We start from the raw sequence: 25,444 nt of genomic DNA on the forward strand, positions 1-25,444 counted from the left end.
CGGCGGTTCCTCCTCGCGCTGTGCCTGTCAAGAGAAGCCCCGCCCACCCGAGCCGCCCAAACCAACCGCTCGCCGGGGAGAAAAGGGAAGAAACGAAGGCCCGCTCGGGTCGCCGCAGAGAGATAGACATAGGTATATATACTGTATCTATGAAAGAAAAATAGAGAGTGAAGCGTCGCCTTGTCAGGATAGGGAGTTTCCGGGTTTCCATCAGAGAAGTCGCCTTCCCCGGGACGGAAGTGAGAATTGCCCCCCCTCCCTTCTATGGACAAGTTTAGAATCAGGAGTGATGTTATGTTGCTCTAAATGGACGTATACTTTACATTTTACTTTCTTTGTAATTTTTTTCCTGGCTGTTTTAATATAAACCGCTTTGAGGGGTTTTTTCCTTAAAAATATAAAGTGGCATAGAAGAGATATTAGAAGTATTATCATTGCTGCTAATAATAATAATAATAATAATGCACGAGCTTTCACGGGGCCCCACTGCATACGGTGGTTCCCTCCGATCCACCCACCAAAAAAACCAAAAAACCAACAACAGTGAAATTCAGCTCTTGTTTGTGTGGGAAATCTTGTTTGCTTGTTTATGCGAATATTCCAGTCCCAATACAGTAATACGTTTCAGCTCTGTCTCAGAGAAGGGGGGGGGGGGGGGAGACACCAGTGCAGAATTCAGAAGTTGAGGCTACGTGTCACTCACCCGTTTTTATAGCTCTGTCGGCGAGATAGAGCAATCTCTTTCACATCACGCGCGCGGTGACGTCAGCACGTGACTCGGTCTTACTTAAACCCGCAGCGTCTCGGTATTTATCGCAATTGAATGAACAGGCGCGCGTGACTGAGTCGTTTTAGGCGCGCGCATAGAAAACCGCCGTCGTAGGACTGTCGCTAGGATTGGCTGAAGGGTGTAAACGGTGGCAGATGCTATTAATTAGAGCCGTTTGATGAGGAGGCGTTATACCGTTTACTGGTTTTGTTTTTCTGTCTAGCCTAAATATTCTGTAGTATTCCTCTTGTTGCAGCTCTCTGACAGATTAAAACGAAACCATGGAAATGATTAGATGAGAAAACTGCCTAGTATTAATACCTTTGGCCGCTTGCTCTCCGGGGTTTCAGGCATAAGTTTCCCAGCCCGTATAGCAGAGGAGAGTATCGGACTATTTGATACCCTTCATCAACGTGGAGGGTGGAATATATGGGTTTGCACAAACATACAGTTTTGAAGAATATTTGGCATATAAACACAGTATAACAATAATAATTCTAATACTACTGTAATTCTCTGCTTTCATGAACTACCCTCAGCTGTTCAAAGTTTTATTTATTTTACATGCTTTATCTCAGAAGTCATTAAATTACTCCTATGAAATAAACCAGTATTATTATCCTATATTACAGGCCAGAGGATTAGGGTATGATCCACACCGCAGCACCTTTCATTTGTGAGGCAGCATTGTGCTGGGTTTTTGTTTTTTGCTAATACAACTGCTGCTAATGTGGCACATTGGAATACAATGTTGCATCTTCTCAGTTTATAATAGCTTTCCGGAGTGTGTGCCATTGTAAAGTGCAATAAAAAGTATTAGTGTCTTAAGTCACTTGTACTGCATCTTGTATCACGCAATGTGAGAAGTGCTTGAAATGTCAATTTAAAAACCAACACCTGCGTGAAATGTGCCCAAGCAGTTAATGCAAGTTAATGGAGAAAGTGATCTATCCACCAAAGGAAGAATCTGGTCCTCAGAAATCTGGTGGGAATAGGAAATATCACTTACACCCTGCCAGCAAGGGCAGGTAATGGAAAGTGGTTGTCTTACTTCAAAAATAATATTGTAGAGATGACAAGTATTCAGAAAAGCGACAACCAACTTGATCAAGAGGCTAGAGCATTCTTCTATAGAAAAGTTTACATTTAGAGCTCTTGATTTAAAAAAAAAGCAAGTGAGGGAAAACCTGATGGAGGTTTCAACAATTATGCAAAGCCTAATGGCTAGAGAGAGAATTTTCTCCCTCTTATAATAATACTAGAACCCAGGGACACCCAGTTAACCTTAATGTTGGAAAATTCAGGTCAAATAATAGGAGGGACTTCTGCACATTGCACACTACCACAAGATGCAATGATGGCCACCAACTTGGATAGCTTTAAAGGGGAGAGCAGACAAATTTATAATGAATAAGACTATTAATGGCAAATAGTGACAGTGGCTAATTATCTAACTATCTGGTTAATTGACACACAAATGTCAGTGTTACAGTGTTCTGTAAATTGGTCCTAATATCTGCTTTCACAATAAAACAGGCAAGCCCCTCTGGAGAGAGGTATAGTAATAGCAAAAACCACTAGAGGGCAGAGCAGAATCAGGAAAATACCTGATCTTAAGGAAAACGAAGCTCCATGTTGCTTGAAGTGGGGGGCAGCGGTCCTAGTTTTAATTACTGTAAACTGACTTTAAATTACTTGGAATTAATGTGCTTCTAAACCCTGATTTAAATTGGTAATGCTTATTGCTGATTTTCACTAATAAACACTGCAGAACACTGAGCTGGTACTGAATCATGCACTCGGAGGGCATTGTGCAATTTAAATATTTCTTCATTTGGTTTCGGCCAGCTATGAAGACTGGACTCCAAAAGCATCTGCCTTAGCCCCTTGTGAGCTGAATATTTTTATATCTATCAGAGTTCACATTTTCAAGATACTGCTGCAGTGTAAAACTAGAGGTGTGTGTGTGTGTGTGTGTGTGTGTGTGTGTGTGTGTGTGTTTTAAATTGAGATTCTGTGACAAAATCTGTGTGCACACATTCTGCTAAATTCTGCTTATTGTTGCCTGAGATTATAGGCCACTTGCACTTCTCTAAACTCAGATATAAAGAAAAGGTAACAATGCTCGTCTTTTGTTTTTCTTCTTTTGTATCACTGAATTCTTTCTGATTAAATAGCCATATTTCAAGTAAATCCACTGAAAATGAGTATGACTTAGTTGACTGTTACCCTTATTTATTTGGCATTAACCTTGTTCTCTTGTTTTGTTGTTCTCCAGGCGATCCCTTGCACTTTACACAGAGCATAAAGCCAGCTCTCCAAGCCTCTGCTTCCCCCTGAGAACAGGGCAAATCCCTGGCTTTACTATTCTGGGCGTAGATTTCCAAGAGCATGGAAGCCAAAACAAAGTAGCTGCATGGGGATTCCTGAATTCTGAGGGTGGGAATCACACACTGACTAGCCCAGTTGTGAAACTTTAAAAAGAAAACTTTAAAAGCTTTAAAAAGCAAAGAGATGTCTAACATTTTTCCTGTAGTCAGGACACTTCCAGAGTTCCAAAGTACCCTTCCACTCCAATATTGAGCTCAAAAGGAGTGGGGCAATCTTCAGGTTTCAAGCAGAAGACACAGCACTAATTGGTCAGCTCCCATGATGTCACCAGTAAAGCTTCCTGCACCAAACCCCAGAGCAGTTTTGAAAAAAATTCCTTTCATGACTCCTTGGCTTATTCTAAAGAATGCTACGTGCATATTGTTTTATGAGCTATGCTGTCTTGTTCTTTCAAGACAAAGCTCTTTAGCTTTGGCATAGTTTTTAGACACTAGCAAGGAATGCTAATTAATGAGCAGTCAAGGCCAGCTTGAAATGCAGATCACACTTGAGCTCTGCCAATGTGGGAACGAACTAGTGTGGCAAAGAGGGCTGAAATAAACAGTTTTGCCCTTTGAATGCAGAGAATAGAGTGAGAAAATGGTCTGGGTTTGGAGCATGCTGGGGAAACATTGCCAAGAGGTTTCTGGCTATTGTAGCAATTCATGGGGCTATTGAAGAGCTGGGCTGATTTGCTCAGGGATCAGGGATATTTCCACCCTAGGCAATTACTGTAAACTAGTACTTCTCAACTAAACGACTAAACAACAACAACAAGTACTTCTCAAACTTTTTGCAGTGGCATAAGCCTTCACATCAAACAAAATGTCAGGGCAACCCTTCCAACAAATTCTTTTAAAAATAACTTTTAAAATGCCCACTACTAACGGCACCAAACAACATAGTGCTGATTTAAAATAAATAGTGTTTTCAGATCAATTTTATTCTGAATTTAACAATATTACAAACACCTTATGTAGTGAGAGTAATTAATGAAATTAATACTGAATGAAAATTGGGGAGGGAGTTGAACACTGAAAGAGCCCGCAAAGGAGAGTGGCAACCTTTAAAAGCAGCAACTCTGGCAGCAAAGTTATTGAAAGTTTCCGTCTCCTGGTCTCTGATGGAAAATGCCTTTGTTTTGTTATATTTGTGATCTTTAAGGCCTAGGCTCATATCAAAGATACGTCTTCACCTAAAGGAGCAGCATGTTTAACCCCTGCCATCAAGCTGCAGCCCAGTGCTAAGAGGAAGGACAATATATTCCCATGAAGAGGGTTTGAACAGCACATTTAACCCAGTAGGGGGTGGTGCAGTCAGGCAGCATTGCTTACCTGGCTTTCCAGCGCTTTATATTACTGCCAACTGCTGAGAGGGAGAGGTAGTGGTCACAGTGCCAGGAGTATCAGATTGGCCCTGCTGCTGTGCTCTCACCATCCTAAGCTCCCATCTGCCTCACCTCTGCCGCTCTTGTAACCAGCAATGAAACATGGCCTTCGGAGGCCAGGTAACCAATGCCACCCCACTGGCCGCTAGTGATACAGCCCTTGGAAAGCACAGTGAGGGGCGGAGGGAAAGGGAAGGGATCTCCAGGACAATGGCTTGAGTGGTGCGTTTAATCCCCATGACTGCAGCTCAATGGAAATCGCACGTTGTGCATGCTTGTCTGCCATTACAGCTGCATTCTTTGCAGATCCACTTGGACTGCTTTGTGGAACTCCAGGGTTCTGCAGAAAATAGCTTGAGAAATGCCGTTCTATACTATCCATGCTTTGTTCATTCACTTTTTACATTATGTGATAAAACCATTGTCTTGCTTTCCACGTGCTTGTTTCTCCTTCAGACCACAAAAAATTCTGACTTTTTGTTGTTGAAAGAGTATAATACAGTAGTGGCGTTTTCTTCACAGGTGTAAATTTCCATAGTGTTTATATACATATATGCTGTTCTGATTGTTCCACAAGTGCCAGCCAGAATGATAACCCCTCTCCTAACCTTGCATGCTGTTCTGGGAGTTCCCCTGACACACACACACACACACACACACACACACACACAATTGTGAGGGGCACAAAGAGGGAGGAAAGGGGAGATTGTCTCACTGTAGTCTCAGAATTATTATTATTATTATTATTATATTATTATTATTATTATTATATTTATACCCCACCCATCTGGCTGAGTTTCCCCAGCCACTCGGGGCGGCTTCCAACAGAATATTAAAATACAATAACCTATTAAACATTAAAAGCTTCCCTAAACAGGGCTGCCTTCAGATGTCTTTTAAAATCTGGTAGTTGTTTTTCTCTTGGACATCTAGTGGGAGGGTGCCACTACCGAGAAGGCCCTCTGCCTGGTTCCCTGTAACTTGGCTTCTCGCAGCAAGGGAACCGCCAGAAGGTCCTCGGCACTGGACCTCACAAGAAGACCTTGTCCCGGCTTCTGCTGACAGGATTCATTAAGTGAATCCCATCAATTATAGAGATTATTCTAATCAAATAAATATATAATGGATTCATAGATAAAATAATCATATTTACTTACAAACCCACATAAGAATCTAATAGTTCATCAGAATTTATATGGAACACTTTGATTGTTCTACTTTTTTGAGTACAAACAATCCTATTCAGATAATGTAATGTTCTTCAGCTATACAATTAGTGTTATCACAGGATCTCTTGGGAGACCATATTTCTGTCAGAACAGATTCCCAAAAGGTCCTGACAGTTGGGCATGCCCATGTGACATGAAATATGTTTGCCTCAGGGGGCCTACAGTTTAAGCTTTGGTTCTTAGCCCCTGGGTACATTTTATTCAGTCTAGCAAGCAAGAGTCAGATTGTCCTCCTGTTTTCCCTGTTCGTCTTTCTTTTCAGAACATTAAAAAAATCTGACACACACACACACACACACTCCCTCTGACAGAATGCAACAGTAGTACAATCTCCACAGGTGCTAATCTCTAGAGCGCTACTCTTATGGCTTTTAAAAGAGCAACTGGGCAGCCCTAGTTGTCAGTCCACAGCCACCCTAAGACTACTTATGTGTGTCCAGTTCTCTGCTTACTTAACTTATCCACTTGTAAATTTTACAAAGGCATCCTAAGACCCAAACATGGTGCTCAGTGCTAAAGTGAATGTTCCATCGGTGCAAGGATTTCTGCTTGCACAAGGGAACATTCTCTTCTACCCACCAGCACAACAAAAATAAATAAATCTGTTCTAAGATTTTCCCTAACCTCCTGGAACAGATTTGGGGAGAGCCCAGGGGGTGCGTGGAGGGAAGAGAGGAAGGGGAAATGATTATTATTATTGGCTGCTGTCAACCTTCATCTCTCTTTGTTTCTGGGCTCACGGTCTGCTTCATTAGCTGCTGCTTGTGAAATGGAGAGGAAATTGAGCAAGATAGCATCTCATCATGTGCCCTTTCTTTACATGGCAAATGACCCTCTTGAAAGTGTCTTGCTGAAGGAGGTGGGGAGCTTTAAACAGTATTATGTAACCCATTTAAGTCGGGACTCAGGGAGCCAAATGAGAGGTGAGGAGATGAGTACTGGTTATGTATGGTAAATGTTCACTTTCCCAATAAATATATGTTTTTTAAACACTTGACTCTAACTTCTTTTAATTAGTATTCCTTTGAAATTACTGGGCACTTGAGGAAAAGACCCCCTGGGCAGCTTTTCCCCATCAGGAAGTGGCAGCTGGAAAGGGCTCTGCTAAAGTCTTCATTTGTGCAATTAAATGCTGCATATATGCTAATAGTGTTTTTAAAGCTCTTCTATGCTTCAGCAGCGAAGAGGGTGATGAAAAAAGAAAAAGCTAGTGCTTTCTGCGACTTTCTACTGGTTAAAAGAGCAGCCCCATTCAACTTAAGGCAGTATATTGGGAAATTAGCATGGAACAAGGGAGAACAGAATGAGCTTTCAGAAGTAACTGGAATCTGATTTTTATCATTCTACCCTACTTAGCTTCCATAAGATACCACTTCAGCTACTGAACTTGATCCTCTGCTTATGCTGCAGTAGTTGAACTGAGGATTAGGATCAAATTCCTGGTGGAAATAATGTGTGGATACTGGGCAGCTGAAATACTTCCAGAACTCAAGCTTGACAGTATTCTCAAGGGAATCTTTTGTTCCTGTGATTTCCCCCCCCTTAAGAAATAAGGATCGTGTGCTACAATTATGGCAAAAGCCCACACAGAGGTGGTAAAAAACTATTTTTAAACACAGCTACGTTAAATAAAAATGTAGGTAAGAAATATATTAGTTCAGAAAATTTATCAGTTTTCTACTGCTTGCACTTTGATTTGCTTCACATTAATCTTCGCCAGAATAGTTTTTGGTTCTCAGTTAATTGTTTTCAGCACTTCATTGATTTTATTTAAGAACCCTGCAATATCTGAACCCAATCCACACATTTTTATTTATATGAATGCTCACAGCAGTTTTATAACAGTTGCTTATGTCAGTCCAAGTACTCTAGTTTCAGGTTCATCATTCCACCATGTCCTTAGATTACCTTTGGCAACCAGCTCATGAATGCTACTGAGCTTATAAACAAAGGCCTCCTCTATGCTTCAGCTAGATGCTGCCAAAAGGAGGTCCCATAGTTTCATTGAAATGTGCATGCTTTAGATGCATACAGTCAAGGGTGCAGTTACTGGCACAGTCACTTAAAATAATTTCAGGAAAAGCCTATGTCTTGAGACCACGGAGAGCTTTGGCTAATCAGCATAGACAGTATAGTATCGGACAAGATGGATCTCAAAATTTTAAAAAGTTGAAATGTCACTTTTGTTATATTGTCCTCTGTATTTAGAACTGCTTTAGTTTTCCCATTGTTGATCCTTTAGCAACTAATCAAGCCTTAGTATCTATTATCATGTTGTTTGTCCCTAAGCCGAATATCTAATGCCGTTAAATAATTTCTCCTGAGGAAAAAAACCCTCTCTCTGATCTTGTTTTTTACTGCTGAGTTGTAGCCTGAAGGCTCTGGCCTTGCAACCTCATCCATATGCCATCTCTTTGATCTCAGCCAGGTTCACCCTTTTTCTACAGCTAAATATTGATCATCAGCATTTCTGAGTTTTTTTGGTGGTCAAGTTAATAAAGATCAATTTACATGGAGTGTGAGTTGGACAGGGATTTAGCTGACAGGATGGACATACTGCCTAATGTGTCTTGAGGTCAGGACAGTCAGCCATTTGGCCATCCTGGCGTACCTTTTCCTTCACATACATCCATGTTTAATTGAAGCTAAAGGTTAGCCATATCAGTCACTTGTAATTAGGGTTCTGAGTGAAACGTGATCATTAGAAATCCATGCAACGAAGAACAATAATTTATGGAACATGAGAATTCTCTTTCCATAATGCACTCTGTATGCGATCTGTGGGGAATAGATCTCTCTATTGCTACTAGGGATGGAAGGATCTGTCAATTTTGATTCATTCGGTTTCTAATTTTTTCCATCTTAAATTTGATTCTATACATTTCTGCGCAATTTGTGAATTTTCTTTTTTTTTATCCTTATGAAAATTCACCAGCATTTTAGTGTGAATTTCTCCTAATAAACTCATTTTTCTACACAGCTTTAGCTAACAGACACATTTTTACATATTATTTTCATGAATATGTTAATTTTTATGTACACTTTTACTTAATATGTACTTTTTTGTAAACATTGGTTAATTGGAGAACTGCATTGCAAAATCTGATGGAAGTATGGATTTCAAAGTATGGTTTTGGTTCTCTATTATTTGCGAAAGTACAAATTTGATAAATTCAGCTTCAAATGTAAATCTGAAACAAGTTTCTTTTTCTTCTGCTTTGAACACCTTTTGATTTGGGTTCATACATCTTGACATTTTGCCAAATATCCATATTACTTGTATTAAAAGCTGAAATAGATCTGGTTTGAAACATCTTGCTAATAAACAGTGCTTACTTCTTAAGCACTGCTGGATCAAATTCAAAATAAACACAGCAGCTTTTGCCAGCCAGAATTTGTCTGGAAAAGGTTTCATTTGACCCTCCAGTTACAATCTCTTCAAAGAATTGTTTTACTAACAATCAAGATCTCTGTGTGTGCCAAGGATACCTTTCCCATGAGACAGAGCATCATTTCATGACAGACTTTTAAAAAAAATTCCCCAAGTCTAAACCTCCAATAAGAAAAAATATATAATTTCCTCAGATGGAGCTAGTTTGCCCAACATGTTGCCCAACTAGCTTGACTGATAAGAGTTTTATCCTGTGTTATGTTATTCATAGTATCATAGAGTTGGAAGGGACCACAAGGATCATCTAGTCCAGCCCCCTGCAATGCAGGAATCTAACCCAATATGGGGCATGAACCCATGACCCTGAAATTAAGAGTCTCCTGCTCTACCAACTGAGCCATCCTCTGCTGAGTATTGCACTCTCCAAATATATCAGACTCGTTCTAATACTATATAAGGTTTATATTGTTGCTTAAAAAGGTAAAGGTAAAGGGACCCCTGACCATTAGGTCCAGTCATGGCCAACTCTGGGGTTGCGGCGCTCATCTCACTTTATTGGCCGAGGGAGCCGGCGTACAGCTTCTGGGTCATATGTCAGGAGTGCTCTGATGGTGTTTCCTGCTTGGCAGGGGGTTGGACTCGATGGCCCTTGTGGTCTCTTCCAACTCTATGATTCTATGATTCTATTCTATGATTCATGTGGCCAGCATGACTAAGCCACTTCTGGCGAACCAGAGCAGCGCACGGAAACACCATTTACCTTCCCGCCGGAGTAGTACCTATTTATCTACTTGCACTTTGACATGCTTTCAAACTGCTAGGTTGGCAGGAGCAGGGACTGAGCAACGGGAACTCACCCCGTCGTGGGGATTCGAACCGCCGCCCTTCTGATCGGCAAGTCCTAGGCTCTGTAGTTTAACCCACAGCACCACCCGCCTCCCGATATTGTTGCTTAGTTTGCCAATATTTTAATGGCAGATATAACTGTTCTCTGTTGTGAGAAACTGGGACATGCCGTGAACATTTCAAAATTTAATATTAGATTACACTTTTTTTATATATAACTACTTTAATGTCCATCCCGGCTCCTGCCCCAAACACCATGACTGAGGCTCTTCTGTGTGAGTAGGAAGAAAAGTTTATTCAAGGCTAGGTATGGTGCAGGGTCAGGCTATAGGTGCAAAGCATGAAAGGGGTAGCTAGTGAGTTCAAGAACCGTATCAAGAGTCAGAGACTGGATGAAAGCTGCAAAGATGTTTTGACCAATGGATATGTCCCTCCCACCATCTATTAAAGGCAAGATGTAGCTCGCTCACTTGTGACACTCCCCCTAAGAGACTGGTTTACTTGAAGGTGTGATTTTCTCCAAGGGACCTGGGTCTGTTCCCTAAAGCAGAGGCAGTGCTGTATTCTTGGTGGTGGAACGAAGGTCAGCCCCTCAGTTTGCTCCTCCACCTGTCTAGCCTTCCCTTCTGGCTGGTCAGCATTCAACCTCTTCGCTAGGGAATTTCTCCAACCCATGGAAGGGGCAGGACAATGAGCCAGCAGACCTGCCTCCCCCTCCCTAGCCTCCACAGTTGAAGGGGCAGGACCTCTTTCCGTCCTCTTTCTTCCCACTCTCCTGTTAAAAGCTAGAAAGAAAATGTGGAAGGAGAAATGTTAACGTGTTACCTACAACACAGTGTCCGCCATTCTGTACAGTTTCTTTAGGCAAGTAGAAGGCATGCAGAAGGTGGTTTAATTCCCCGCATGCACCTAATATGGACCCAGCCACCCACTATCTGCTTTTGAATCTCTCCCAATAATGTAACTTCTCCATGTGCATTCCAGTTCTCACTAATTAACAGTTTCACACCCAGAATTCAACACATTTTCAGCTAGGTATTTTTAAAATAACGCCTCATGTGTTATGCACTTTCAGTAAGGAAAAGTTTAATTTTTAAAGGGCTTGTTCCCCCCGCCTCCCGCATGCAAGACAGTTTTTTCCATGCAACATTGTGCTGCATCTCTCTAATCTAAGAAGGGGAATTCAGCAGAGGAAGAGAAAGTCCAAGAGGAGAGGAAAGGACTGGGCTCGATTGTGAAAACATACGTCATTAAATGGTTACGAAAATAAAAAGGGGTAATCTCCTGAGTTCTAGGGTGGGGGGAACAATTACAAATGTTATAATTATTGTTTCCTCCCTCCCTTCTCATGACCTTTTCAGACTTGGAAGGAGTCCTTTGGAATTCCTCTGCCAATCAGATTGGACAACACTGAATTAGCTGAGCAATGGTCTGACTCAATAGTCAAAAATTAATTCTCCCAGGACTCTTCTTCAGATTTCTCCTCCAGTTGCTCCCTTGTTCTCAATGACCTGGCATGAGCAACTAGAAGGTACACCAGTGGGGACTATCAGTTGTTGAGGTCATTCCTATATTCCAGGTACTTAGGCTGGAAGGTACTTTGACTGGGAGATTTCATTCAAGGATGGCCACTAAGGCATCTCCAAAAGACAAAAGGTCATATTTGCAGAATTGCAGATCAATAAATAATTGCTATCATTTAAAGTAGAAATATGACATTTCATCATAGTGGAGACGATTGTAGCATGTAAAGTTAAAGATAAGGTAAAAGACCCCTGGACAGTTAATTCCCATTGAATGGGGTGCGGTGCTCATCTCTGCTTTCAGGCAGAGGGAGCCGGCGTTTGTCCTCATACAGCTTTTCCGGGTTGTGGCCAGCATGACTAAACCACTTCTGGCACACAACTCCATTCACCTTCCTGCCGCAGCGGTACCTATTTATCTACTCGTGCTGGTATGCTTTCAAACTGCTAGGTTGGCAGGAGCTAGGACAAAGCAATGGGAGCTCACCCCATCGCACAAATTAGAAATGCTGACCTTCTGGTTGGTGGTTTAAACCACAGCACCACCCACGTAGCATGTAGGCCAAATCACTCTGTTGTCCAGGTGCTGAGTGGCAACTTTGAAGTGCCTGCTTTCCCTTGCCATGATTTCATCTTTAAAATGGACTTGGACTGGGTAGCCCTTCCAATAATGCACCCCTCCAAATACAAGACTGTCCTCTGACAGCTCTTCTAATGGAGAGAGGGCTGCCTTCTGCAAAGTAGGACAACTGACCACATTGCCCAGAATACTGCCCTCACCAATGTTGGTCTTGTGGATTTCTGCCAATGCACTTGAAATTAAAAATTAAAACAAATCCAACTCTGGAGGAGGAAAACAGCACCCTCTCTGGAACCTGCTTTCTGAACCAATTGATTCACTTTGCTTCATACTGAGGCCTGTCCTGCAAGCCAATTTACTTTCACTCACATTCTCTCTCTCTCTCTCTCTCTCTCTCTCTCTCTCTCTCTCTCTCTCTCTCTCACACACACACACACACACACACACACACACACACCACCTCCTAGGAAACACTGTCATTCAACCTTTCAAGCCATTCAACCTTTTACCCACCTTTGATATTTAATCTTCTCTTCACCTTCTTGAACAAATTCAAAGGTTTGTAAAGAGTGCAAATGACATTTCAGTAGACAAACTTAGGCTATCCTTGGCTGATATAAATTAAACATGGAGGCCAAAAAGGGAAATGGTGTACTGATTGAAGACTTGACTTTTAATTTGTCCTCATCCTGCGGGTTTTTCAGACTGTACCTGCATAGCTACAATGTGCCCCCTTTATAACAATGGTGAATATAAACTGAAATCTGACGTCACTTTAGCTGATGTCTAGGCTGTTCCTTAAATGGTTAAAATTCTAAACTTGTGCTATAGATTAGGGAATCATCTCCTTTCAATCTTTGTTCTTTCTAGACGATCTCTTCCCTTCCGGGGCCAAATAAAAACTATTGTGACTAGGGAACAACTGGTCCCCAATTCAGTAGTTAGCTGAGCCTATCAATGTGCACGGCGGGAATAATGTAACTATAAATTACTTACTGATATGTTTGTGAGTAGACTGGCATCATCTACAGCAGAGAGGAGGAACCCGTGGCCTCCATGGACAACAACTCCATCATCCCATTGAACATGCTGGCTGGGGCTCATGAGGTGAATTGGAGTCACCTAGAAGGCCAGAGTTCCCCAGCTTTGACCCATAGTGGAGTTACTCCTAAATAAGCATGCATAGTACGGAACGCTCAGTCTCGCTCAGCCATTACCTTTTCTGCTACTTCATTGTGTGTTATAAACATCTGGAGTTCCTTATCACATGAGTGATGGTTCACATCACTACTTCCAGCAGTTGTTCTACCTGCTCAGAGGTGGTTGATACTGATGTGGGGAGCAGCCATGTGATTTGGGCAACCTGTGTTAATGCAGCTGTCCAAAAGTGGAAATATGGAAATCAAACACATGGGAACAACAACTTTATTGCAAAGTTGACATTTGTCCAGGTTGAAGTGAAGACTGATCCAAACGTGTCAATTTCACAGGTAGGGTAACTATGGGTCGGTTTTTCTGAGGCAAAGAGACTTCTACCAGGTGTCAAGTTCTTGCCCTGTCTGCAAGGTTCAAATTCTCTCTCTCTCTCTCTCTCTCTCTCTCTCTCTCTCTCTCTCATTTGTATTTAAAGAAAAACTGATCAGTACCCCACAGGAAATGGCACAATATTCAGCCACAGGATTTCTTTCAAGAGGAATATTAGCTCAGTTGTAGAGCTCATTCTTTGCATGCAAAAAAAAAAAAACAGTCCCAGTTACATCCATGGTATCTCTAGGCAGGGCTGGAAAAAGGCTCTTGCCTGAAAGCTGAAGAGCTGCTGCATGTCGGTTTTGACAATGCTAAGTTAGATGGACCAATGATCTGACCTGGTACAAGGCAGCTTCTTCCTCTGTTTACTACTGAACTGCCTTTTCTCATGGGAAAAAGCATGGAGAAAAGACAAACAAGCAGGCTGGACAGATGGGAAAAACCCTGAAGGCTGCAAAAGGCCCAGGAGCTGCTCAGCTACACTGGTGTAGATGAAAGCCTGGCTTTTCTCATACCTGCTGTGCAGCTCTTACTCATTCAACCATCATTGGACTTAAATCAATGACATGTTAATCAATAGGAGATCAACACAGCACATTCAGCGCTATAACAGATGTGTTCTGCTTGGCAGTACACCTAGCGGCAGGAGTTGTGTTTAAAAAAAAACTACAACAAAGGTGTTAGATCTTTGTGAAAAAGTTTATGCTATGGGTTACATCAATGGAAATGTCACATTTTGCAAGCAACCCCTCGCACCAACCTTGTTACTCTTTATTATGCAAAAAGTAAAAATCTCTTTCCCCCCCATCTGCTTAAAAGTTATGCATTTAAAGCAATAACCCAAATGTTTCCAGTACATAGCAATAGGACTTGCTTCTGAGTAGACATGCATAGGATTGTGCTGTCATTGCCTAGGATACGGTTTGGTGCTTCCCAATTCTCCAAGCAGTGAAAAATTCCAGGGCAGCTTTTCCATAGCTGTCAACTTACAGATTTGAAAATAAGGGATTTTAGTCAACCAGCTCCTTTCCTTTCCCCCATAACAGTCAATCGAAGGAGCCTCCAAAACAAATCCAACCCCCCCACACAAGATCTCCACCTGCCATTGTACTCAACCAACTCCTTTCCTCCCCCCCCCACCATGTGCCCCCGCTCCAAAAAGACCTTTTCCCCGGCAAGAGTGAGTGGGCCGTCGATGACGTATCCATCCGATTCCGAGCACAGGTATGTTCAACTTCTGAGCCCCTCCAAGCCAAAGGAAGAGCCCAGCCAGCAGTCAAACAAAGCCTCAAGCAGTGGTCCCCACAGCGCAGCAACCCAGCAAAGGGAATGCAGCAAGGAAAACCACCGTCACTTCTCCGCTGGGAAGCGCTGAGCAAAGGGGAGTCCCCAGGCAATGTGGCCAGGCACAAGGCATGCAAGCTCCACCCCTCCAGTCATTCTTAGACTCCTTATTGGGTGAGCAACGCAGCCAAGCAACACAGTTGGAGCCTCCCTGGCCGGCAGGGAGGGACCGAGAGGAGCTGCTTCCTTTGAAACCCGGGAAATTTAAGAGACATCATCAATAAGGTACAGCAGCGAGACACGGCGCTGGAATAAAGGAGTTTGCCGCCAAATAAGGGATGGTTGACAGCTATGAGCTTTTCCTTGATTTCCCAGCATTGGAAGAGACTGATAGCATTTTATTTTATTTTTTGTCAATCTACAAACATACAACTAGGGCCTATGTGTGCATATGCACTCTTGCCAGGCATACAATCTGTTATCTCACCTCAGATCTCAAGAAAGAGGAAAGGCATCTTCAGCTCCAGCTGCTTTTTGCCTTCAGATCAGGCTCTCCTGTCTCTCTGCAAAATAGAAAATAAAAAACTAACCAAAACCCTCTAACACCAGCCCCTTCCCTTTATATGCAGGGAGGGGGAGTCAAGGGATGTAGCTTCTTCCAAGCCTCCCCCCATTTAAAGTGCTCATAGCAAGATATCTCAACTATTTCCTGACCATTAACTCCCATTGAGGAACTAGCTATCTAGGCCAGTCTCCATAACAAAGGAAGATTGTTCAGTCATATAACAGTTTTCAGCCCTTTACAAAGGCATGCCTAGGGGCAGCACTTGTCTGATGATGGTTTGTGGATGCAGCTTATCACCATTCCCCAAGGAAGCACAAGGGCATTAGGAAGTATGGGGAAATTGAATGCCGGGTGAAGATCATCCTCTTTCCCAAGGCGTGTTCGGAATTTCTGCATATTCCAATTTTTATTTTTATTTTTTACATTTTCAGGTTTTTATTTGCTTCTTGTCATCTTGTATTTTGTTGTGTTTTTATTAGTTTTAAAATATATGTTTTGAGATTAGTTCTATTGACATTTTTGTACACAGCCCTAGAATATTTTAACGAAGGGCAGTTAGGAAATACTTTCCAATAAATAAGTAATCTGTTCCTCCAAATCAAATATAATTTGTCCCCTTCTCTAAGCAGCCTATGCCTGACAGGTGCCAGTTCCTGGAGGCTGAGGCACTTTGGGGCCCCCAGTTGTTGTTTTTAGGGGGCAGACCCCCTCAAAGTTCAGAAGGCGTTTGGCTCCGCCCCCTGGCTTCTCGCACATGCGACCTCAGAACGTCGCATTGGGCCCCCTCAATCATCTTGAGAAGCTGGCACCTCTGACTGATGTGAGTTTAGCATGTTGGATCAGGCGAAAGGCCCATCAAGTCCAGCAGTCTGCTCTCACAGCAGCCAACCAAACATTTGTGAAAAGCTTACAAGCAAGATCAAAAAGCAACAGTGCTCTCCTCATCTGCAGTTCTCAGCAACTGGTATACAGAGGCATACTGCCTCAGACGGTGGAGGTAGAACAACATGACTAGTCGTTATTGATAGCCTTGTTGTTGTTGTTGTTGTTTAGTCGTTTAGTCGTGTCCAACTCTTCGTGACCCCATGGACCAAGAGCACGCCAGGCACTCCTGTCTTCCACTGCCTCCCGCAGTTTGGTCAAACTCATGCTGGTAGCTTCAAGAACACTATCCAACCATCTCGTCCTCTGTCGTCCCCTTCTCCTTGTGCCCTCCATCTTTCCCAACATCAGGGTCTTTTCCAGGGAGTCTTCTCTTCTCATGAGGTGACCAAAGTATTGGAGCCTCAGCTTCACAATCTGTCCTTCCAGTGAGCACTCAGGGCTGATTTCCTTCAGAATGGATAGGTTTGATCTTCTTGCAGTCCATGGGACTCTCAAGAGTCTCCTCCAGCACCATAATTCAAAAGCATCAATTCTTCGGCAATCAGCCTTCTTTATGGTCCAGCTCTCACTTCCATACATCACTACTGGGAAAACCATAGCTTTTACTATACGGACCTTTGTTGGCAAGGTGATGTCTCTACTTTTTAAGATGCTCTCTAGGTTCGTCATTGCTTTCCTCCCAAGAAGCAGGCGTCTTTTAATTTCGTGGCTGCTGTCACCATCTGCAGTGATCATGGAGCCCAAGAAAGTAAAATCTCTCACTGCCTCCATTTCTTCCCCTTCTATTTGCCAGGAGGTGATGGGCCCAGTGGCCATGATCTTCGTGTTTTTGATGTTGAGCTTCGGACCATATTTTGCGCTCTCCTCTTTCACCCTCAATAAAAGGTTCTTTAATTCCTCCTCACTTTCTGCCATCAAGGTTGTGTCATCTGCATATCTGAGGTTGTTGATATTGATAGCCTTACCCACCTCAAATTTGCCTAATCCTCTCTTAAAGCCATCCGAGTTGGTAGCCATCGCTACATCTTTTGGTAGAGTGTTTGCGAAGAGGTTTGCCTATCCATGATCTACCAACATCCACTTCATTGGTTGGCCCCAAGCACTTCTCCTTAACTACTTTCTCCACACTATGCATAATATTATAAACCTCTATCACCACCACTACCCTATGTTCACCTTCTTTCTAAACTAAAAAGCCACAAGAGTTGGTTGCATTTTCTTAACCTTTTCCAGCTCTGCAATAACCTTTCTGAGTGAGGCAACCAGAGCTTTACACAGTGATCCAAGTGTGCTGGCATCATAGAACTGTTTGATAGTGTTATGATATCAACAGTTTTATTTTCAACCCCCTCCCTAATGGCATATGTGCCTTTGGGGAACCATGGGGCTCAGATACCAAGGTTTGTATATAGAAGAGGTTGGGACACCTGTAGCCCCCAAGATGTTACATGTCTCATCTTCCCAAACCATCTGCCCTTTTGACTGGAGCTGGTTGAAGCCGGAGTCCAGAAACATCTGGAGGGTCACAGATTTCCCACCCTTGGTACATAGGCTGTAGAGCTCTGCATTGCTGGAGAATGTGAGATGATGATGATGATGATGATGTAGATGATTGATTTATTACTTATACCCCGCCCATCTGGCCAGACCTCCCCAGCCATTCTGGGTGGCTTCCAACAGAATATTAAAAACAGGATAAAACACCAAACATTAAAAACTTCCTTAAACAGGGTTGCCTTCAGATATCTTCTAAAAGTCAGATAGTTGTTTATTTCCTTGACATCTGGTAGGAGGGTGTTCCACAGGACGGGCACCACTACCTAAAAGGCCCTCTATCTAGTTCCCTGTAACCTCATTTCTCACAGTGAGGGAACCGCCAGAAGGCCCTCGGCGCTGGACCTCAGTGTCCGAGCAGAACGATGGAGACGTTCCTTCAGGTACACTGGGCCGAGGCCGTTTAGGGCTTTAAAGGTCAGCACCAGCACTTTGAATTGTGCTCAGACATGTACTGGGAGCTAATGTAGGTCTTTTCAGGACCGGTGTTATATGGTCTCGGCGACCACTCCCAGTCACCAGTCTAGCTGCCGCATTCTGGATTAATGGTAGATGTATTAGTACTTTATTTTTGCTATGATCACTAAAAATATCAGATTTAGCTGGTATCAGATTTATTATGGCATAAAATGTTGTGTCTAGGTTAAATACATGAAGTGAGGTTCATTCATGATAGAACTGGAGATCGTTTTTAAAAAAAAATAAGCTGCCTTCATGGTATTTTAGAGCTTCTACTTTTTGCTCTTAAAATCCTGGGTAAACATTTCAAGGGCGCATTAACATGTTATTAATGCAGCTCAATTTTAACCTAATGTGATTTTTCAAATAGACTTGATCATACTGCGAAGAAGGTAAAAGGCACTTAGCAGACTACAGGCACCTGTAGTAATTGATGGAGTAGTGAGATAATTTTCCTTTTCATCTCATTAATGCCTTCATGTCAAAGGTGCGTGAAGTAATCCGTTTGAACATGAGGCTGGGGTTATAACTCTTCTGGAAAACTGTATTTCGATCATGGGCTATCTGCTTATGAATGGAGTTCAGGTAAAACATAGTTTCATGTAGGTGGATGAAATGTTTTCTGCAAGATGCTATTTTCATTTATGTATTTTGGTGCACTTAGCTATTTTAGTTTCTACTATGAGCTCCCATGGATGACATGCTTCTGTACCACCTATTAGATGATAATTGGACATGGGCCCCAAATATTTCATATAAAAACATACATTTGGATCTTCATATTGGACCCTTTCTATATCATCATCATCATTGCCTCTATTGTCATACACTACATAGTCCCTCAGCACTTGCAAATATTTAAAATATTGTGCTTTAGCTGGGTACAATTGTTTGCCCCATAGTAGACATAACTATGCTGTAGATGTGATTGTTCTTTGGGTTACTTAACCATTTGGACTGTCAAGTCAAGAGACTCTATGGTGGTGGCACCATGGCACCTCAAAGGTCTTTACTGGTGCCTCTTAAATGCTTTCAGTGGGACACGGGTGGCGCTGGGGACATGGGGGGCGCTGTGGTCTAAACCACAGAGCCTAGGGCTTGCCAATCAGAAGGTCGGCAGTTCGAATCCCCGTGACGGGGTGAGCTCCCATTGCTCGGTCCCTGATCCTGCCAACCTAGCAGTTCGAAAGCATGTCAAAGTGCAAGTAGATAAATAGGAACCGCTCCGGCGGGAAGGTAAACGGCGTTTCCGTGCGGTGCTCTGGTTTGCCAAAAGCGGCTTAGTCATGCTGTACGCCGGCTCCCTTGGCCAGTAAACCAAGATGAGCGCCACAACCCCAGAGTCGTCCGTGACTGGACCTAACAGTCAGGGGTCCCTTTACCTTTTTTAATGCTTTCAGTAGCTCCATTCCATAAACATAGCAGATATCAAGCTTGTGTTCATATTAAATACCACCTTCTTGCAATGCTATTTTGGAGAAATTAGTGGTACCCACAAATATGAAATGCATCACCAGGAGCTTGAAAAATAAAGATGGACTTAGAAATCATGAAAGTGAAGGAATAATGCACATTATCTTTTTGCTTACTGTATGTTTTTGACATTTTACCAACTTTTTTGTTACTGCATTTTTAATTTTTTTAAATTTATCTATACAGTTACGTAGAATAGAACCCTTGAACCTAGCCAAGTTCAAGGGGTCACTATTAGTATACAAAGCACTCAACAGTTTGCGTATTCAGGAGGAATGGAGAGCCTTGCACCTGTAGTGTGATGCTGGTGTCACTCATCTTGGTGATTACTGAGAGATGTGTGTCCCCATCCCTGCAAAGTAACTATGCAAACATTTCCATGAGAACCCAGAGGATAGTCTGGAATGCAATATAACATCACAACTTTGCATGTTCAGAACATGCAACTTGGTTCAGGCTTCAAACACAGGAGTTGGGTCACCAATTAATAGAGCTCAACAGCTACAGGCTGGCCACAAATTGAACACTGCTGTGTACTGGGTAAGCAATGCTAAGAAAGTAAGGCAAAGCATCACAATGATACAGAGGCTAAACTGGCTCCACGTCTCCCACTATCCACACTTACGGTAGTTCCTGTTCCTTAAATGGCAGCTTTCAATTGGATACTGCAGTCCAAAATTGTGACATGTGCTATTTCAGTTTTTTCTTAGTTCTTTACTCACCAGTGTTGGCAGTTTTGCATTTAAAAGGCTTCGGAGATCAAGAACACCTATCCAGCTCCTGTAACTTTCTTGGAAAATAAAACCATGTTTTTTAGCCAGTCATTCAGTATACACCCTGTTGCCACACACCCACAGTTAACTTTTCTTATTGACTTTTATCTTTCTTCAAGAAAAGCTTTGTGGATTGATGCCTGAGTAATTGTGGCCTTTATTGGCCTGGCATACTGTTACGTTTGTGGCTAATGAATAGAAATGTAGAGCTGATCATTGTGAATCTTTCAAAGTGGTCAGCACAACAGCCTGGGGTCTGCAGCAATTATTACACTCAAGGAAATAAGCCCACACAGTATTGATTTTCTGGAGAAGGGTTGTGGCTGGTTTTTCCAAACATGGCTATGCAATGCATTAGACAGGGAAGCAGATTCTTCATGGGTTGCTATTACCAAGCAGTATTGGATAGCTTTACATAATGCCATTCTACCAAGAGCCAAACACACTGAAGAAACTGTAATTTTTTTAGAATGGTCTGTAATTATACTAGCTTTCATCTAGTGAACAGAGTCATAATTGCTTTGTGGGGGAAAAAATATGGTTGATCTTATTTATCTATAAATCAGGTTTTTAAAAATCATAATTAGCATTCAGTTTTGAGGTCACACAAAGACCCTTTATCATGTTTTAAGATAATCAAATCTCAAGTGCTCTTCCAAGAAAAATTGTATTTCAGTACACATGCTTTGATCACTATAATTTCCTTCTTTCTTTTTTTCAAGCTAAATTGTAAATTTTGATTTTCTTTCATACCATGTTTTTGTTTCATGCACATAGCAAACCCAGCACCTCCTGATGTTAGGCAAATAGTACTTTTCAAGCTGGTTTCCTAGGAAACAAATATAAGTGGCAATAGTGCACCATTCATTAATACATCGAACAGTTAAATAATAATTCAGATTTATTCCTGCCTCGCCCTGTCCTGAACTGAGGGCAGTGAATACAGTTTTAAATGACAAAAATGTGGCAGAGGTTTCTCAATAGAAGCAGATCATGTTCATGGGATGAAGGGAGAGGGGAAAGAGGGGAAATGTAGACAAAACATAAATTATAATATTGATCTTAACAAAACGAAAATGAAAATATGGAGAACAGGTGACTTTTTTGAGGGAGGGGCACTGTACATGGGATACCACTCAATCCATCCACCAGCAGGTCTATCTTAAAATGGTGGCTGTGGATGTTTAGTTTGGTTTTGCTTCCTTATTTGATTTTTTTTATAAATGTTTATATTGCTTATTTTGCTCATCAATGATAAATGCTCAATGACAATTTTAAACATTAACAAGTAGAATTTGCAATTTATGTGAATGAGTGTATGTGATCATTAATTGCTACAGATAATTAAAAAACCCATTTCTAACTGCTCAGGTAAATAAATCCCTCCAGAAAGAGATGTGTGAGATTTGTGAGTTGCCAGGCAAAAGTGTTCCTTTATAACCATGCCTTTGGCTGATTAAACAACCTATGGACTTTAAATGTTTTTGTGGTACAAACAATTATTGGTTACTGTTACTGTTGTTGTGGTGGTGGTGGTGCATTTTGTGTTCTTATTTTGTATTTCTATGCTGTAAACCACCCTGTGATCTTTGGATGAAGGCTGGTATAGAAATTTAGTAAAATAAATAAGTAAATTGTGATGTTTTTCCATTGACATAGGTAAGAACGGGAAACCATGTTTCAAGAATTACAATTGCCAGTCTGCTCTGACAGGTAAGCTTTTCTGCCAAGCCTGGTTGCCAAATCATGGTAAACCATCTCTGTATCATGTAACCTTGGACTTCCAGTCCCTTGCTATTTTCCATCTTATTAAGAAGAGGATACCTATACATCTTTATGACACGTTATGAGTCTTTCTGAGGAACTTTAACACTAGACAGCAGAGCTGGTTCAAATTAATAGGATACTTCATGGTATCTGATTTTCCCATCCTCCTAAATATTTGTACCTTAAATGCAGGAACCGATAGCCACAGCCACTGCTTGTGATACAGGGCACTCCCCCTTTAATAAGAATTAAAGGAATTCATTACATGCGGGTTTTTGTGTTTTTTAAAATACTGTTCCAAATAAAATACAATAGCACAAAAGATTTGGAGTGGCCATTGCTAAAGTTATTCTTAACTATGATAGATGCGAACAAGGAGCTGACATGATTTCTCTCCACTTACTAACGCGTTAATTATATTTAAGCTGGATCTTAGCTTTCATTAAACACTCATCTTATTTGCTGCAGGGCAGATCTCTTGAACTGCTATGTCAGTATTTCAGTGGTTTGTTTTTCTACTTAAACGTGCTCTCTCCTTCTCTCTCCCCACCACTGCCTTGGTACCTTTGTACAGCTACATTGTACACACACACAAAAAGAGTTGCACCATAGGTCCACTGACAAAATTTGAACAATCATTTCTTTGCTGACCAAGTAAAGAGATACTGGAAGCAATCCATATCCATTCTGCTCTATAGCAGTAGTTGGACTTTTTTTCAGTGGGGAGTATATTGCATCCAATCAGCTTATTATCATCTCCTTGTGCTCTGCTGAAGAAGAGACACTATCTTAGAAACCTTTCCACTTGGATGCTCTGTCAGTCCCCCTATGACCAGCCAAAAAAATGACGATCTTCCGATGCTGATGCTGCATTCTCCAATGATACAGGTCATCTGTATATCTCTTTTTTCACATCTATATAATCACCTCCTGACAGAAATTCCTCATGACAGGAGGCAAAGAAGCAGCAGCTACAATTAACTTTATCAAACTGAAATATTTGTCTTTAAAGAATATAGGATTTCACTCTTCTTCATGGTTGGCCTCAGCAGTGGGGTGGGGGTGGGGATGCTTGAAGTGAATTTTAAATTCTGAATTTTGAATGGAAGAAAGAACTACCCTCAGAAGTCAGTAGGAACACTTACCGTTTTACCATAGTGTGGGTTGAGCACCACTGTGTCAACAACCACCCCCCAAAGTCTCAAAGCTAAAGCAAAGAGTTCCTGCTCTAACTCAGTTCTCATTTATTGTGAAACATTTCAAACATAACCCTGCCTGTTATCATTGTTATTCTATTTATTGTATAACTTTTTTGTTTTGTTTTCCATGTTATTTTCTAAGGAAACACAAGAAAGCTAACAGGTTAAATAACAATACAATACAGTATAAAACAAATTACCTTCAAATCATCTATCATCCAGGTGCTCATTTAAGGATAGCACGTAGTACAATACACCCCAAGGATGAATTATTTTGAGAGAGTGTGCTTAAGGGGGGGGGGGGCGAGCATCATCTACGCTATGATAGTTTCCATTTGCAAGGAAGAAACTAAGATATATGGACTGTGCTGAGCATCCCTCCAGAGGAGTGGCTGTTTCGAGTAACAGACCACTACTTCTGCGGTGTAGAAAAAAATCAGTTACATTTAGTATGAAATGCATGGAGTTATACACACTCTTATTCATAGTTTTACAAAGTGCACACATTTAATGATGTGTATTGTAAAGGGTACTAAAATATTAACAGAGTTGAAAATCCATTTGGAGGCACTTTAGAGGGGCATTTAGCACATACTTTTTCCAGCTTGTGACAGGGAAGGTTTGTCAAAAGAATGTACTAGGAATTCATAAACAAGCTCAGGGCCTCATCCAAAGCTGCACTTGACATGAGAAATGGTGGCAGATACTCCCCTGGGTTGCATGGATGCAAGCATGGCCTCTATTGGCTGATGCAAACAGATAACATCACTGCTGTGAGACAGCATCTGTCCTATCATTGCCAGGTGGTAACAAACTGTGGGTGCCATCAGATATGGAATGGCCGTTTAAGATGTTTGTTGTGTTTTATTCATTGTAATAGCTCATGTACATTGCAAAGCAGGACAGAGAACCAGATTTTTTTTAAAAAAATGAATATCCATGACGGAAATTAGTTTACGGTTACGGTAATTTTGTATTTTTGTATTTTAAGGTCTGTGAGGAAACCTGGGATTCCATCAATTTGCAAAACAAGAAAGCAAGCAATTTTGTATCAATTAATGTAGAATGATATAAAACATATTAAAATATGTCACTTTGGTGTGGGTGTGTGGGTGTTATTTAACAATTATTCTTATACTTTAAAAAATAAAAACAAAAAGTTAAAAAATGCAGATCTGTCTTGCTGACCTTCAAGTGAATTTTGCATAACCTTCAACAGAATTCTGCTTGAATCAGTTAGAAATTGTTGAAAGTGCGTCTCAGGTGAACAAAGTTGTTGCCTTTTCTGAACCTAGGAGTTGTATCACTGGAAAAATTCATCACTGTGATTCTAAGGCAAGTGTGAGATGTCTGACTCATTCTCCAGATCAGGTCTCTTTCATTTAAACTATGCCATCTTTCTACCTAAAGTCTCCAGCTCAGCCCTTCACCAGCCTGGTGCCTTCCAGATTTTTGGGACTACAGTTCTCATCAGCCCCAGCCAGTTGAGTTGTAGTCCAAAACATCTGGTGTGAAAACAAATTTGGAAATACAATATGTGAATGTGGAGAGCAGGGATTAGTGAGCTAGTTTTGTCTCCCTTGCATTGCTGTTTCTGTCTCCAATGAGTTGCGCAGACAACTGTCTGAAGTGGGGATTCTATGTCAGATACCTGGAGCTTCCATGAGCAGAAGCTGCCGCCTGCTTCAGAAAGTCTCCCTCCAACTTGTAGAGAGTGAATAAAGTCTATTTTGGAGTCTTGTAACCGTGCAACAGATTTGTGGAGACACCCACCTGCCAATCACCTGCTGTAACATTTTTTGAGGTGCAATGCCAGATTCTCCACCACCTCTGGGGTTTTTTTTAGTTGTACCCATTTAGTAT

General features: G+C 41.7%; 2 long non-coding RNA genes across 3 annotated transcripts; one reads left to right on the forward strand and one right to left on the reverse strand.

Moving 5' to 3' along the window:
• The first annotated feature begins 2 nt into the window (after positions 1–2).
• Positions 3–25,154, forward strand: LOC114600878 (uncharacterized). Its single transcript, XR_003707683.2, has 3 exons — positions 3–132; positions 22,275–22,328; positions 24,573–25,154. It is a non-coding gene; the product is annotated as an uncharacterized LOC114600878 (long non-coding RNA).
• LOC114600879 (uncharacterized) lies at positions 9,905–21,952 on the reverse strand. 2 transcript variants are annotated; one of them, XR_013394008.1, is made up of 3 exons: positions 20,565–21,952; positions 15,394–15,469; positions 9,905–12,800 (listed from the first exon to the last, which is right to left on the reverse strand). It is a non-coding gene; the product is annotated as an uncharacterized LOC114600879 (long non-coding RNA). The 2 variants fall into 2 exon arrangements; XR_003707684.2 differs by lacking the exon at positions 20,565–21,952 and having other exon boundaries at positions 9,905–10,777; positions 12,609–12,800; positions 15,394–19,525.
• Positions 25,155–25,444: the final 290 nt, after the last annotated feature.

Source organism: Podarcis muralis, chromosome 8 (assembly GCF_964188315.1).
Source record: "Podarcis muralis chromosome 8, rPodMur119.hap1.1, whole genome shotgun sequence".
In the NCBI taxonomy this organism is placed as follows: domain Eukaryota; kingdom Metazoa; phylum Chordata; class Lepidosauria; order Squamata; family Lacertidae; genus Podarcis; species Podarcis muralis.